Below are 12,808 nucleotides of genomic sequence, written 5' to 3'. Positions count from 1 at the left end.
CTTGCATCCATCAAACAGCTCGAGTGCAAAAGTGGGGATGTAGCTCAGTGGTAGAGCGCATGCTTCGCATGTATGAGGTCCCGGGTTCAATCCCCGGCATCTCCAGGAGCCTCTGTTCCTTATCTTGGCTTTTTTCCAGAAGGCTAGCCTGCCATCATGCAGAAAGAAGAAGTTTGTCATGCAGTTGGGGTGAGAGCCCCACTTAAATAGTCAGACATTTGCTTTGGAAAAATCTTTGAACTAGGCATAGTTTGCGCATTTCAAGAAAATCGGAGAATTTTGCATTCCAAAAGAAGGAAATAAATGCCCTCTCTGAGGATCGAACTCAGGACCTTCAGATTATGAGACTGACGCGCTGCCTACTGCGCTAAGAAGGCTGTATATAGGCATCTGTACATAAGACCATGAAGATCATCCAGGTACAAGGCTGAAGGATTTTCCTGACTGACATTGTATACTGCAGAGTCGAATGGGGTGATGTGGCCGTCGGTTCAATGCAGGGTTTCCAATCATACAGTCAAACCTTGCAGAAGTGGGGATGTAGCTCAGTGGTAGAGCGCATGCTTTGCATGTATGAGGCCCCGGGTTCAATCCCCGGCATCTCCAGACTTTTGCCATGCTTACCTTGGATTTTGGGCCGAAAGCTAGGCTGGCATCATGATGAAGGAAGAGATATGTCCTCCAACCGGGATGAGGACCCCGCTTAATCTGTCAGACGTTTGCCTTGAAAAATCCCATGAAATGGGGCTATCTCATTTTTGATGATTATAGATCAAAAGAATCCTACTTGTTGAAGACATCAAAGTGATGATTCATCTTGACAACCATAATGCTTTGATGATAGAAATCTGTCGCATCTCTCTTGATCATTGGTAAGGGTTCTTCTTCTAAACCAGAGACTCTTTACAGTAGCTTTTAGAAAAACGGAATATTTTGTTTATCTCAATCACCTTCAATCTACAGATTTTTCCGTTCTCTTTCCTTTTGAAAATGCATCCAAAATGCACGTTCTTGATGCTGGGTGCGTAGTAATGACTCCCATAACTTTCTGTCATTTCTTTCATGGTTCCGCGCAGCCATCCATTTGCCACCAATGCTGCCCAAGGTCTTTGTATCAAAGTTCCTTTCCTTTCTGTAAAATTGAAATTTGGAGCACCCCTGCTTATCCCCAAGCCAAGACAGAACATGAACTTTGGTCTGAAATCCTCCTTTGGGGTGATAAGATGTACCTTACAGTGTGCTCTAAGAACTGGTGACTTTGAGAGGGAGCTGCAGGTAATGTTCATGATTTTCATCGATCTGCTCCTGATCCCCACCCCCACAACCTTTCTTGAGCGAGAGATAATTACAGCGCTGAAAGATACTTCAGCCACTCCTTCGATAGCTCAGTTGGTAGAGCGGAGGAATGTAGCATAAAGTCAGACATCCTTAGGTCGCTGGTTCAAATCCGGCTCGAAGGATTTTTTGCTTCGATTTCCATATCTTTCACTTTTATTCAAACAATACCTTCCATTGATTATGATCGAGACTTTGCAGTCCCTGGGTTTCAGGGATTCCTTGCATCCATCAAACAGCTCGAGTGCAAAAGTGGGGATGTAGCTCAGTGGTAGAGCGCATGCTTTGCATGTATGAGGTCCCGGGTTCAATCCCCGGCATCTCCAGGAGCCTCTGTTCCTTATCTTGGCTTTTTTCCAGAAGGCTAGCCTGCCATCATGCAGAAAGAAGAAGTTTGTCATGCAGTTGGGGTGAGAGCCCCACTTAAATAGTCAGACATTTGCTTTGGAAAAATCTTTGAACTAGGCATAGTTTGCGCATTTCAAGAAAATCGGAGAATTTTGCATTCCAAAAGAAGGAAATAAATGCCCTCTCTGAGGATCGAACTCAGGACCTTCAGATTATGAGACTGACGCGCTGCCTACCGCGCTAAGAAGGCTGTATATAGGCATCTGTACATAAGACCATGAAGATCATCCAGGTACAAGGCTGAAGGATTTTCCTGACTGACATTGTATACTGCAGAGTCGAATGGGGTGATGTGGCCGTCGGTTCAATGCAGGGTTTCCAATCATACAGTCAAACCTTGCAGAAGTGGGGATGTAGCTCAGTGGTAGAGCGCATGCTTTGCATGTATGAGGCCCCGGGTTCAATCCCCGGCATCTCCAGACTTTTGCCATGCTTACCTTGGATTTTGGGCCGAAAGCTAGGCTGGCATCATGATGAAGGAAGAGATATGTCCTCCAACCGGGATGAGGACCCCGCTTAATCTGTCAGACGTTTGCCTTGAAAAATCCCATGAAATGGGGCTATCTCATTTTTGATGATTATAGATCAAAAGAATCCTACTTGTTGAAGACATCAAAGTGATGATTCATCTTGACAACCATAATGCTTTGATGATAGAAATCTGTCGCATCTCTCTTGATCATTGGTAAGGGTTCTTCTTCTAAACCAGAGACTCTTTACAGTAGCTTTTAGAAAAACGGAATATTTTGTTTATCTCAATCACCTTCAATCTACAGATTTTTCCGTTCTCTTTCCTTTTGAAAATGCATCCAAAATGCACGTTCTTGATGCTGGGTGCGTAGTAATGACTCCCATAACTTTCTGTCATTTCTTTCATGGTTCCGCGCAGCCATCCATTTGCCACCAATGCTGCCCAAGGTCTTTGTATCAAAGTTCCTTTCCTTTCTGTAAAATTGAAATTTGGAGCACCCCTGCTTATCCCCAAGCCAAGACAGAACATGAACTTTGGTCTGAAATCCTCCTTTGGGGTGATAAGATGTACCTTACAGTGTGCTCTAAGAACTGGTGACTTTGAGAGGGAGCTGCAGGTAATGTTCATGATTTTCATCGATCTGCTCCTGATCCCCACCCCCACAACCTTTCTTGAGCGAGAGATAATTACAGCGCTGAAAGATACTTCAGCCACTCCTTCGATAGCTCAGTTGGTAGAGCGGAGGACTGTAGCATAAAGTCAGACATCCTTAGGTCGCTGGTTCAAATCCGGCTCGAAGGATTTTTTGCTTCGATTTCCATATCTTTCACTTTTATTCAAACAATACCTTCCATTGATTATGATCGAGACTTTGCAGTCCCTGGGTTTCAGGGATTCCTTGCATCCATCAAACAGCTCGAGGGCAAAAGTGGGGATGTAGCTCAGTGGTAGAGCGCATGCTTCGCATGTATGAGGTCCCGGGTTCAATCCCCGGCATCTCCAGGAGCCTCTGTTCCTTATCTTGGCTTTTTTCCAGAAGGCTAGCCTGCCATCATGCAGAAAGAAGAAGTTTGTCATGCAGTTGGGGTGAGAGCCCCACTTAAATAGTCAGACATTTGCTTTGGAAAAATCTTTGAACTAGGCATAGTTTGCGCATTTCAAGAAAATCGGAGAATTTTGCATTCCAAAAGAAGGAAATAAATGCCCTCTCTGAGGATCGAACTCAGGACCTTCTGATTATGAGACTGACGCGCTGCCTACTGCGCTAAGAAGGCTGTATATAGGCATCTGTACATAAGACCATGAAGATCATCCAGGTACAAGGCTGAAGGATTTTCCTGACTGACATTGTATACTGCAGAGTCGAATGGGGTGATGTGGCCGTCGGTTCAATGCAGGGTTTCCAATCATACAGTCAAACCTTGCAGAAGTGGGGATGTAGCTCAGTGGTAGAGCGCATGCTTTGCATGTATGAGGCCCCGGGTTCAATCCCCGGCATCTCCAGACTTTTGCCATGCTTACCTTGGATTTTGGGCCGAAAGCTAGGCTGGCATCATGATGAAGGAAGAGATATGTCCTCCAACCGGGATGAGGACCCCGCTTAATCTGTCAGACGTTTGCCTTGAAAAATCCCATGAAATGGGGCTATCTCATTTTTGATGATTATAGATCAAAAGAATCCTACTTGTTGAAGACATCAAAGTGATGATTCATCTTGACAACCATAATGCTTTGATGATAGAAATCTGTCGCATCTCTCTTGATCATTGGTAAGGGTTCTTCTTCTAAACCAGAGACTCTTTACAGTAGCTTTTAGAAAAACGGAATATTTTGTTTATCTCAATCACCTTCAATCTACAGATTTTTCCGTTCTCTTTCCTTTTGAAAATGCATCCAAAATGCACGTTCTTGATGCTGGGTGCGTAGTAATGACTCCCATAACTTTCTGTCATTTCTTTCATGGTTCCGCGCAGCCATCCATTTGCCACCAATGCTGCCCAAGGTCTTTGTATCAAAGTTCCTTTCCTTTCTGTAAAATTGAAATTTGGAGCACCCCTGCTTATCCCCAAGCCAAGACAGAACATGAACTTTGGTCTGAAATCCTCCTTTGGGGTGATAAGACGTACCTTACAGTGTGCTCTAAGAACTGGTGACTTTGAGAGGGAGCTGCAGGTAATGTTCATGATTTTCATCGATCTGCTCCTGATCCCCACCCCCACAACCTTTCTTGAGCGAGAGATAATTACAGCGCTGAAAGATACTTCAGCCACTCCTTCGATAGCTCAGTTGGTAGAGCGGAGGAATGTAGCATAAAGTCAGACATCCTTAGGTCGCTGGTTCAAATCCGGCTCGAAGGATTTTTTGCTTCGATTTCCATATCTTTCACTTTTATTCAAACAATACCTTCCATTGATTATGATCGAGACTTTGCAGTCCCTGGGTTTCAGGGATTCCTTGCATCCATCAAACAGCTCGAGTGCAAAAGTGGGGATGTAGCTCAGTGGTAGAGCGCATGCTTTGCATGTATGAGGTCCCGGGTTCAATCCCCGGCATCTCCAGGAGCCTCTGTTCCTTATCTTGGCTTTTTTCCAGAAGGCTAGCCTGCCATCATGCAGAAAGAAGAAGTTTGTCATGCAGTTGGGGTGAGAGCCCCACTTAAATAGTCAGACATTTGCTTTGGAAAAATCTTTGAACTAGGCATAGTTTGCGCATTTCAAGAAAATCGGAGAATTTTGCATTCCAAAAGAAGGAAATAAATGCCCTCTCTGAGGATCGAACTCAGGACCTTCAGATTATGAGACTGACGCGCTGCCTACTGCGCTAAGAAGGCTGTATATAGGCATCTGTACATAAGACCATGAAGATCATCCAGGTACAAGGCTGAAGGATTTTCCTGACTGACATTGTATACTGCAGAGTCGAATGGGGTGATGTGGCCGTCGGTTCAATGCAGGGTTTCCAATCATACAGTCAAACCTTGCAGAAGTGGGGATGTAGCTCAGTGGTAGAGCGCATGCTTTGCATGTATGAGGCCCCGGGTTCAATCCCCGGCATCTCCAGACTTTTGCCATGCTTACCTTGGATTTTGGGCCGAAAGCTAGGCTGGCATCATGATGAAGGAAGAGATATGTCCTCCAACCGGGATGAGGACCCCGCTTAATCTGTCAGACGTTTGCCTTGAAAAATCCCATGAAATGGGGCTATCTCATTTTTGATGATTATAGATCAAAAGAATCCTACTTGTTGAAGACATCAAAGTGATGATTCATCTTGACAACCATAATGCTTTGATGATAGAAATCTGTCGCATCTCTCTTGATCATTGGTAAGGGTTCTTCTTCTAAACCAGAGACTCTTTACAGTAGCTTTTAGAAAAACGGAATATTTTGTTTATCTCAATCACCTTCAATCTACAGATTTTTCCGTTCTCTTTCCTTTTGAAAATGCATCCAAAATGCACGTTCTTGATGCTGGGTGCGTAGTAATGACTCCCATAACTTTCTGTCATTTCTTTCATGGTTCCGCGCAGCCATCCATTTGCCACCAATGCTGCCCAAGGTCTTTGTATCAAAGTTCCTTTCCTTTCTGTAAAATTGAAATTTGGAGCACCCCTGCTTATCCCCAAGCCAAGACAGAACATGAACTTTGGTCTGAAATCCTCCTTTGGGGTGATAAGACGTACCTTACAGTGTGCTCTAAGAACTGGTGACTTTGAGAGGGAGCTGCAGGTAATGTTCATGATTTTCATCGATCTGCTCCTGATCCCCACCCCCACAACCTTTCTTGAGCGAGAGATAATTACAGCGCTGAAAGATACTTCAGCCACTCCTTCGATAGCTCAGTTGGTAGAGCGGAGGACTGTAGCATAAAGTCAGACATCCTTAGGTCGCTGGTTCAAATCCGGCTCGAAGGATTTTTTGCTTCGATTTCCATATCTTTCACTTTTATTCAAACAATACCTTCCATTGATTATGATCGAGACTTTGCAGTCCCTGGGTTTCAGGGATTCCTTGCATCCATCAAACAGCTCGAGTGCAAAAGTGGGGATGTAGCTCAGTGGTAGAGCGCATGCTTCGCATGTATGAGGTCCCGGGTTCAATCCCCGGCATCTCCAGGAGCCTCTGTTCCTTATCTTGGCTTTTTTCCAGAAGGCTAGCCTGCCATCATGCAGAAAGAAGAAGTTTGTCATGCAGTTGGGGTGAGAGCCCCACTTAAATAGTCAGACATTTGCTTTGGAAAAATCTTTGAACTAGGCATAGTTTGCGCATTTCAAGAAAATCGGAGAATTTTGCATTCCAAAAGAAGGAAATAAATGCCCTCTCTGAGGATCGAACTCAGGACCTTCAGATTATGAGACTGACGCGCTGCCTACTGCGCTAAGAAGGCTGTATATAGGCATCTGTACATAAGACCATGAAGATCATCCAGGTACAAGGCTGAAGGATTTTCCTGACTGACATTGTATACTGCAGAGTCGAATGGGGTGATGTGGCCGTCGGTTCAATGCAGGGTTTCCAATCATACAGTCAAACCTTGCAGAAGTGGGGATGTAGCTCAGTGGTAGAGCGCATGCTTTGCATGTATGAGGCCCCGGGTTCAATCCCCGGCATCTCCAGACTTTTGCCATGCTTACCTTGGATTTTGGGCCGAAAGCTAGGCTGGCATCATGATGAAGGAAGAGATATGTCCTCCAACCGGGATGAGGACCCCGCTTAATCTGTCAGACGTTTGCCTTGAAAAATCCCATGAAATGGGGCTATCTCATTTTTGATGATTATAGATCAAAAGAATCCTACTTGTTGAAGACATCAAAGTGATGATTCATCTTGACAACCATAATGCTTTGATGATAGAAATCTGTCGCATCTCTCTTGATCATTGGTAAGGAGTCTTCTTCTAAACCAGAGACTCTTTACAGTAGCTTTTAGAAAAACGGAATATTTTGTTTATCTCAATCACCTTCAATCTACAGATTTTTCCGTTCTCTTTCCTTTTGAAAATGCATCCAAAATGCACGTTCTTGATGCTGGGTGCGTAGTAATGACTCCCATAACTTTCTGTCATTTCTTTCATGGTTCCGCGCAGCCATCCATTTGCCACCAATGCTGCCCAAGGTCTTTGTATCAAAGTTCCTTTCCTTTCTGTAAAATTGAAATTTGGAGCACCCCTGCTTATCCCCAAGCCAAGACAGAACATGAACTTTGGTCTGAAATCCTCCTTTGGGGTGATAAGACGTACCTTACAGTGTGCTCTAAGAACTGGTGACTTTGAGAGGGAGCTGCAGGTAATGTTCATGATTTTCATCGATCTGCTCCTGATCCCCACCCCCACAACCTTTCTTGAGCGAGAGATAATTACAGCGCTGAAAGATACTTCAGCCACTCCTTCGATAGCTCAGTTGGTAGAGCGGAGGACTGTAGCATAAAGTCAGACATCCTTAGGTCGCTGGTTCAAATCCGGCTCGAAGGATTTTTTGCTTCGATTTCCATATCTTTCACTTTTATTCAAACAATACCTTCCATTGATTATGATCGAGACTTTGCAGTCCCTGGGTTTCAGGGATTCCTTGCATCCATCAAACAGCTCGAGTGCAAAAGTGGGGATGTAGCTCAGTGGTAGAGCGCATGCTTCGCATGTATGAGGTCCCGGGTTCAATCCCCGGCATCTCCAGGAGCCTCTGTTCCTTATCTTGGCTTTTTTCCAGAAGGCTAGCCTGCCATCATGCAGAAAGAAGAAGTTTGTCATGCAGTTGGGGTGAGAGCCCCACTTAAATAGTCAGACATTTGCTTTGGAAAAATCTTTGAACTAGGCATAGTTTGCGCATTTCAAGAAAATCGGAGAATTTTGCATTCCAAAAGAAGGAAATAAATGCCCTCTCTGAGGATCGAACTCAGGACCTTCAGATTATGAGACTGACGCGCTGCCTACTGCGCTAAGAAGGCTGTATATAGGCATCTGTACATAAGACCATGAAGATCATCCAGGTACAAGGCTGAAGGATTTTCCTGACTGACATTGTATACTGCAGAGTCGAATGGGGTGATGTGGCCGTCGGTTCAATGCAGGGTTTCCAATCATACAGTCAAACCTTGCAGAAGTGGGGATGTAGCTCAGTGGTAGAGCGCATGCTTTGCATGTATGAGGCCCCGGGTTCAATCCCCGGCATCTCCAGACTTTTGCCATGCTTACCTTGGATTTTGGGCCGAAAGCTAGGCTGGCATCATGATGAAGGAAGAGATATGTCCTCCAACCGGGATGAGGACCCCGCTTAATCTGTCAGACGTTTGCCTTGAAAAATCCCATGAAATGGGGCTATCTCATTTTTGATGATTATAGATCAAAAGAATCCTACTTGTTGAAGACATCAAAGTGATGATTCATCTTGACAACCATAATGCTTTGATGATAGAAATCTGTCGCATCTCTCTTGATCATTGGTAAGGGTTCTTCTTCTAAACCAGAGACTCTTTACAGTAGCTTTTAGAAAAACGGAATATTTTGTTTATCTCAATCACCTTCAATCTACAGATTTTTCCGTTCTCTTTCCTTTTGAAAATGCATCCAAAATGCACGTTCTTGATGCTGGGTGCGTAGTAATGACTCCCATAACTTTCTGTCATTTCTTTCATGGTTCCGCGCAGCCATCCATTTGCCACCAATGCTGCCCAAGGTCTTTGTATCAAAGTTCCTTTCCTTTCTGTAAAATTGAAATTTGGAGCACCCCTGCTTATCCCCAAGCCAAGACAGAACATGAACTTTGGTCTGAAATCCTCCTTTGGGGTGATAAGACGTACCTTACAGTGTGCTCTAAGAACTGGTGACTTTGAGAGGGAGCTGCAGGTAATGTTCATGATTTTCATCGATCTGCTCCTGATCCCCACCCCCACAACCTTTCTTGAGCGAGAGATAATTACAGCGCTGAAAGATACTTCAGCCACTCCTTCGATAGCTCAGTTGGTAGAGCGGAGGACTGTAGCATAAAGTCAGACATCCTTAGGTCGCTGGTTCAAATCCGGCTCGAAGGATTTTTTGCTTCGATTTCCATATCTTTCACTTTTATTCAAACAATACCTTCCATTGATTATGATCGAGACTTTGCAGTCCCTGGGTTTCAGGGATTCCTTGCATCCATCAAACAGCTCGAGTGCAAAAGTGGGGATGTAGCTCAGTGGTAGAGCGCATGCTTCGCATGTATGAGGTCCCGGGTTCAATCCCCGGCATCTCCAGGAGCCTCTGTTCCTTATCTTGGCTTTTTTCCAGAAGGCTAGCCTGCCATCATGCAGAAAGAAGAAGTTTGTCATGCAGTTGGGGTGAGAGCCCCACTTAAATAGTCAGACATTTGCTTTGGAAAAATCTTTGAACTAGGCATAGTTTGCGCATTTCAAGAAAATCGGAGAATTTTGCATTCCAAAAGAAGGAAATAAATGCCCTCTCTGAGGATCGAACTCAGGACCTTCAGATTATGAGACTGACGCGCTGCCTACTGCGCTAAGAAGGCTGTATATAGGCATCTGTACATAAGACCATGAAGATCATCCAGGTACAAGGCTGAAGGATTTTCCTGACTGACATTGTATACTGCAGAGTCGAATGGGGTGATGTGGCCGTCGGTTCAATGCAGGGTTTCCAATCATACAGTCAAACCTTGCAGAAGTGGGGATGTAGCTCAGTGGTAGAGCGCATGCTTTGCATGTATGAGGCCCCGGGTTCAATCCCCGGCATCTCCAGACTTTTGCCATGCTTACCTTGGATTTTGGGCCGAAAGCTAGGCTGGCATCATGATGAAGGAAGAGATATGTCCTCCAACCGGGATGAGGACCCCGCTTAATCTGTCAGACGTTTGCCTTGAAAAATCCCATGAAATGGGGCTATCTCATTTTTGATGATTATAGATCAAAAGAATCCTACTTGTTGAAGACATCAAAGTGATGATTCATCTTGACAACCATAATGCTTTGATGATAGAAATCTGTCGCATCTCTCTTGATCATTGGTAAGGGTTCTTCTTCTAAACCAGAGACTCTTTACAGTAGCTTTTAGAAAAACGGAATATTTTGTTTATCTCAATCACCTTCAATCTACAGATTTTTCCGTTCTCTTTCCTTTTGAAAATGCATCCAAAATGCACGTTCTTGATGCTGGGTGCGTAGTAATGACTCCCATAACTTTCTGTCATTTCTTTCATGGTTCCGCGCAGCCATCCATTTGCCACCAATGCTGCCCAAGGTCTTTGTATCAAAGTTCCTTTCCTTTCTGTAAAATTGAAATTTGGAGCACCCCTGCTTATCCCCAAGCCAAGACAGAACATGAACTTTGGTCTGAAATCCTCCTTTGGGGTGATAAGATGTACCTTACAGTGTGCTCTAAGAACTGGTGACTTTGAGAGGGAGCTGCAGGTAATGTTCATGATTTTCATCGATCTGCTCCTGATCCCCACCCCCACAACCTTTCTTGAGCGAGAGATAATTACAGCGCTGAAAGATACTTCAGCCACTCCTTCGATAGCTCAGTTGGTAGAGCGGAGGACTGTAGCATAAAGTCAGACATCCTTAGGTCGCTGGTTCAAATCCGGCTCGAAGGATTTTTTGCTTCGATTTCCATATCTTTCACTTTTATTCAAACAATACCTTCCATTGATTATGATCGAGACTTTGCAGTCCCTGGGTTTCAGGGATTCCTTGCATCCATCAAACAGCTCGAGGGCAAAAGTGGGGATGTAGCTCAGTGGTAGAGCGCATGCTTCGCATGTATGAGGTCCCGGGTTCAATCCCCGGCATCTCCAGGAGCCTCTGTTCCTTATCTTGGCTTTTTTCCAGAAGGCTAGCCTGCCATCATGCAGAAAGAAGAAGTTTGTCATGCAGTTGGGGTGAGAGCCCCACTTAAATAGTCAGACATTTGCTTTGGAAAAATCTTTGAACTAGGCATAGTTTGCGCATTTCAAGAAAATCGGAGAATTTTGCATTCCAAAAGAAGGAAATAAATGCCCTCTCTGAGGATCGAACTCAGGACCTTCTGATTATGAGACTGACGCGCTGCCTACTGCGCTAAGAAGGCTGTATATAGGCATCTGTACATAAGACCATGAAGATCATCCAGGTACAAGGCTGAAGGATTTTCCTGACTGACATTGTATACTGCAGAGTCGAATGGGGTGATGTGGCCGTCGGTTCAATGCAGGGTTTCCAATCATACAGTCAAACCTTGCAGAAGTGGGGATGTAGCTCAGTGGTAGAGCGCATGCTTTGCATGTATGAGGCCCCGGGTTCAATCCCCGGCATCTCCAGACTTTTGCCATGCTTACCTTGGATTTTGGGCCGAAAGCTAGGCTGGCATCATGATGAAGGAAGAGATATGTCCTCCAACCGGGATGAGGACCCCGCTTAATCTGTCAGACGTTTGCCTTGAAAAATCCCATGAAATGGGGCTATCTCATTTTTGATGATTATAGATCAAAAGAATCCTACTTGTTGAAGACATCAAAGTGATGATTCATCTTGACAACCATAATGCTTTGATGATAGAAATCTGTCGCATCTCTCTTGATCATTGGTAAGGGTTCTTCTTCTAAACCAGAGACTCTTTACAGTAGCTTTTAGAAAAACGGAATATTTTGTTTATCTCAATCACCTTCAATCTACAGATTTTTCCGTTCTCTTTCCTTTTGAAAATGCATCCAAAATGCACGTTCTTGATGCTGGGTGCGTAGTAATGACTCCCATAACTTTCTGTCATTTCTTTCATGGTTCCGCGCAGCCATCCATTTGCCACCAATGCTGCCCAAGGTCTTTGTATCAAAGTTCCTTTCCTTTCTGTAAAATTGAAATTTGGAGCACCCCTGCTTATCCCCAAGCCAAGACAGAACATGAACTTTGGTCTGAAATCCTCCTTTGGGGTGATAAGACGTACCTTACAGTGTGCTCTAAGAACTGGTGACTTTGAGAGGGAGCTGCAGGTAATGTTCATGATTTTCATCGATCTGCTCCTGATCCCCACCCCCACAACCTTTCTTGAGCGAGAGATAATTACAGCGCTGAAAGATACTTCAGCCACTCCTTCGATAGCTCAGTTGGTAGAGCGGAGGAATGTAGCATAAAGTCAGACATCCTTAGGTCGCTGGTTCAAATCCGGCTCGAAGGATTTTTTGCTTCGATTTCCATATCTTTCACTTTTATTCAAACAATACCTTCCATTGATTATGATCGAGACTTTGCAGTCCCTGGGTTTCAGGGATTCCTTGCATCCATCAAACAGCTCGAGTGCAAAAGTGGGGATGTAGCTCAGTGGTAGAGCGCATGCTTTGCATGTATGAGGTCCCGGGTTCAATCCCCGGCATCTCCAGGAGCCTCTGTTCCTTATCTTGGCTTTTTTCCAGAAGGCTAGCCTGCCATCATGCAGAAAGAAGAAGTTTGTCATGCAGTTGGGGTGAGAGCCCCACTTAAATAGTCAGACATTTGCTTTGGAAAAATCTTTGAACTAGGCATAGTTTGCGCATTTCAAGAAAATCGGAGAATTTTGCATTCCAAAAGAAGGAAATAAATGCCCTCTCTGAGGATCGAACTCAGGACCTTCAGATTATGAGACTGACGCGCTGCC

At 44.6% G+C, this 12,808-nt stretch overlaps 27 non-coding genes across 27 annotated transcripts; 22 read left to right on the top strand and 5 right to left on the bottom strand.

Moving 5' to 3' along the window:
- Window positions 1-33: 33 nt before the first annotated feature.
- Window positions 34-105, top strand: TRNAA-CGC (transfer RNA alanine (anticodon CGC)). Its single transcript has one exon. It is a non-coding gene; the product is annotated as a tRNA-Ala (tRNA).
- A 199-nt stretch (window positions 106-304) lies between these two features.
- On the bottom strand, window positions 305-377 carry TRNAM-CAU (transfer RNA methionine (anticodon CAU)). Its single transcript has one exon. It is a non-coding gene; the product is annotated as a tRNA-Met (tRNA).
- Window positions 378-534: 157 nt separating this feature from the next.
- On the top strand, window positions 535-606 carry TRNAA-UGC (transfer RNA alanine (anticodon UGC)). The gene has a single exon. It is a non-coding gene; the product is annotated as a tRNA-Ala (tRNA).
- Window positions 607-1,589: 983 nt separating this feature from the next.
- Window positions 1,590-1,661, top strand: TRNAA-UGC (transfer RNA alanine (anticodon UGC)). Its single transcript has one exon. It is a non-coding gene; the product is annotated as a tRNA-Ala (tRNA).
- Window positions 1,662-2,090: 429 nt separating this feature from the next.
- TRNAA-UGC (transfer RNA alanine (anticodon UGC)) lies at window positions 2,091-2,162 on the top strand. Its single transcript has one exon. It is a non-coding gene; the product is annotated as a tRNA-Ala (tRNA).
- Window positions 2,163-2,930: 768 nt separating this feature from the next.
- TRNAY-GUA (transfer RNA tyrosine (anticodon GUA)) lies at window positions 2,931-3,016 on the top strand. Its single transcript is given in 2 exon segments — window positions 2,931-2,967; window positions 2,981-3,016. It is a non-coding gene; the product is annotated as a tRNA-Tyr (tRNA).
- Window positions 3,017-3,145: 129 nt separating this feature from the next.
- TRNAA-CGC (transfer RNA alanine (anticodon CGC)) lies at window positions 3,146-3,217 on the top strand. The gene has a single exon. It is a non-coding gene; the product is annotated as a tRNA-Ala (tRNA).
- A 429-nt stretch (window positions 3,218-3,646) lies between these two features.
- On the top strand, window positions 3,647-3,718 carry TRNAA-UGC (transfer RNA alanine (anticodon UGC)). The gene has a single exon. It is a non-coding gene; the product is annotated as a tRNA-Ala (tRNA).
- A 983-nt stretch (window positions 3,719-4,701) lies between these two features.
- TRNAA-UGC (transfer RNA alanine (anticodon UGC)) lies at window positions 4,702-4,773 on the top strand. Its single transcript has one exon. It is a non-coding gene; the product is annotated as a tRNA-Ala (tRNA).
- A 199-nt stretch (window positions 4,774-4,972) lies between these two features.
- TRNAM-CAU (transfer RNA methionine (anticodon CAU)) lies at window positions 4,973-5,045 on the bottom strand. The gene has a single exon. It is a non-coding gene; the product is annotated as a tRNA-Met (tRNA).
- A 157-nt stretch (window positions 5,046-5,202) lies between these two features.
- Window positions 5,203-5,274, top strand: TRNAA-UGC (transfer RNA alanine (anticodon UGC)). The gene has a single exon. It is a non-coding gene; the product is annotated as a tRNA-Ala (tRNA).
- A 768-nt stretch (window positions 5,275-6,042) lies between these two features.
- On the top strand, window positions 6,043-6,128 carry TRNAY-GUA (transfer RNA tyrosine (anticodon GUA)). Its single transcript is given in 2 exon segments — window positions 6,043-6,079; window positions 6,093-6,128. It is a non-coding gene; the product is annotated as a tRNA-Tyr (tRNA).
- Window positions 6,129-6,257: 129 nt separating this feature from the next.
- Window positions 6,258-6,329, top strand: TRNAA-CGC (transfer RNA alanine (anticodon CGC)). Its single transcript has one exon. It is a non-coding gene; the product is annotated as a tRNA-Ala (tRNA).
- A 199-nt stretch (window positions 6,330-6,528) lies between these two features.
- Window positions 6,529-6,601, bottom strand: TRNAM-CAU (transfer RNA methionine (anticodon CAU)). The gene has a single exon. It is a non-coding gene; the product is annotated as a tRNA-Met (tRNA).
- A 157-nt stretch (window positions 6,602-6,758) lies between these two features.
- Window positions 6,759-6,830, top strand: TRNAA-UGC (transfer RNA alanine (anticodon UGC)). The gene has a single exon. It is a non-coding gene; the product is annotated as a tRNA-Ala (tRNA).
- A 768-nt stretch (window positions 6,831-7,598) lies between these two features.
- Window positions 7,599-7,684, top strand: TRNAY-GUA (transfer RNA tyrosine (anticodon GUA)). The gene is given in 2 exon segments: window positions 7,599-7,635; window positions 7,649-7,684. It is a non-coding gene; the product is annotated as a tRNA-Tyr (tRNA).
- Window positions 7,685-7,813: 129 nt separating this feature from the next.
- On the top strand, window positions 7,814-7,885 carry TRNAA-CGC (transfer RNA alanine (anticodon CGC)). Its single transcript has one exon. It is a non-coding gene; the product is annotated as a tRNA-Ala (tRNA).
- A 199-nt stretch (window positions 7,886-8,084) lies between these two features.
- On the bottom strand, window positions 8,085-8,157 carry TRNAM-CAU (transfer RNA methionine (anticodon CAU)). Its single transcript has one exon. It is a non-coding gene; the product is annotated as a tRNA-Met (tRNA).
- A 157-nt stretch (window positions 8,158-8,314) lies between these two features.
- TRNAA-UGC (transfer RNA alanine (anticodon UGC)) lies at window positions 8,315-8,386 on the top strand. Its single transcript has one exon. It is a non-coding gene; the product is annotated as a tRNA-Ala (tRNA).
- Window positions 8,387-9,154: 768 nt separating this feature from the next.
- On the top strand, window positions 9,155-9,240 carry TRNAY-GUA (transfer RNA tyrosine (anticodon GUA)). The gene is given in 2 exon segments: window positions 9,155-9,191; window positions 9,205-9,240. It is a non-coding gene; the product is annotated as a tRNA-Tyr (tRNA).
- Window positions 9,241-9,369: 129 nt separating this feature from the next.
- TRNAA-CGC (transfer RNA alanine (anticodon CGC)) lies at window positions 9,370-9,441 on the top strand. The gene has a single exon. It is a non-coding gene; the product is annotated as a tRNA-Ala (tRNA).
- A 199-nt stretch (window positions 9,442-9,640) lies between these two features.
- On the bottom strand, window positions 9,641-9,713 carry TRNAM-CAU (transfer RNA methionine (anticodon CAU)). Its single transcript has one exon. It is a non-coding gene; the product is annotated as a tRNA-Met (tRNA).
- A 157-nt stretch (window positions 9,714-9,870) lies between these two features.
- TRNAA-UGC (transfer RNA alanine (anticodon UGC)) lies at window positions 9,871-9,942 on the top strand. The gene has a single exon. It is a non-coding gene; the product is annotated as a tRNA-Ala (tRNA).
- Window positions 9,943-10,710: 768 nt separating this feature from the next.
- Window positions 10,711-10,796, top strand: TRNAY-GUA (transfer RNA tyrosine (anticodon GUA)). The gene is given in 2 exon segments: window positions 10,711-10,747; window positions 10,761-10,796. It is a non-coding gene; the product is annotated as a tRNA-Tyr (tRNA).
- Window positions 10,797-10,925: 129 nt separating this feature from the next.
- TRNAA-CGC (transfer RNA alanine (anticodon CGC)) lies at window positions 10,926-10,997 on the top strand. The gene has a single exon. It is a non-coding gene; the product is annotated as a tRNA-Ala (tRNA).
- Window positions 10,998-11,426: 429 nt separating this feature from the next.
- On the top strand, window positions 11,427-11,498 carry TRNAA-UGC (transfer RNA alanine (anticodon UGC)). The gene has a single exon. It is a non-coding gene; the product is annotated as a tRNA-Ala (tRNA).
- A 983-nt stretch (window positions 11,499-12,481) lies between these two features.
- Window positions 12,482-12,553, top strand: TRNAA-UGC (transfer RNA alanine (anticodon UGC)). The gene has a single exon. It is a non-coding gene; the product is annotated as a tRNA-Ala (tRNA).
- Window positions 12,554-12,808: the final 255 nt, after the last annotated feature.

The sequence above is a fragment of the Triturus cristatus genome, chromosome 4_1, assembly GCF_964204655.1.
Source record: "Triturus cristatus chromosome 4_1, aTriCri1.1, whole genome shotgun sequence".
Classification (NCBI taxonomy): Eukaryota; Metazoa; Chordata; class Amphibia; order Caudata; family Salamandridae; genus Triturus; species Triturus cristatus.
Note: the sequence above shows the minus strand (reverse complement) of the source record. Positions and strands in the feature narration are given on the sequence as shown.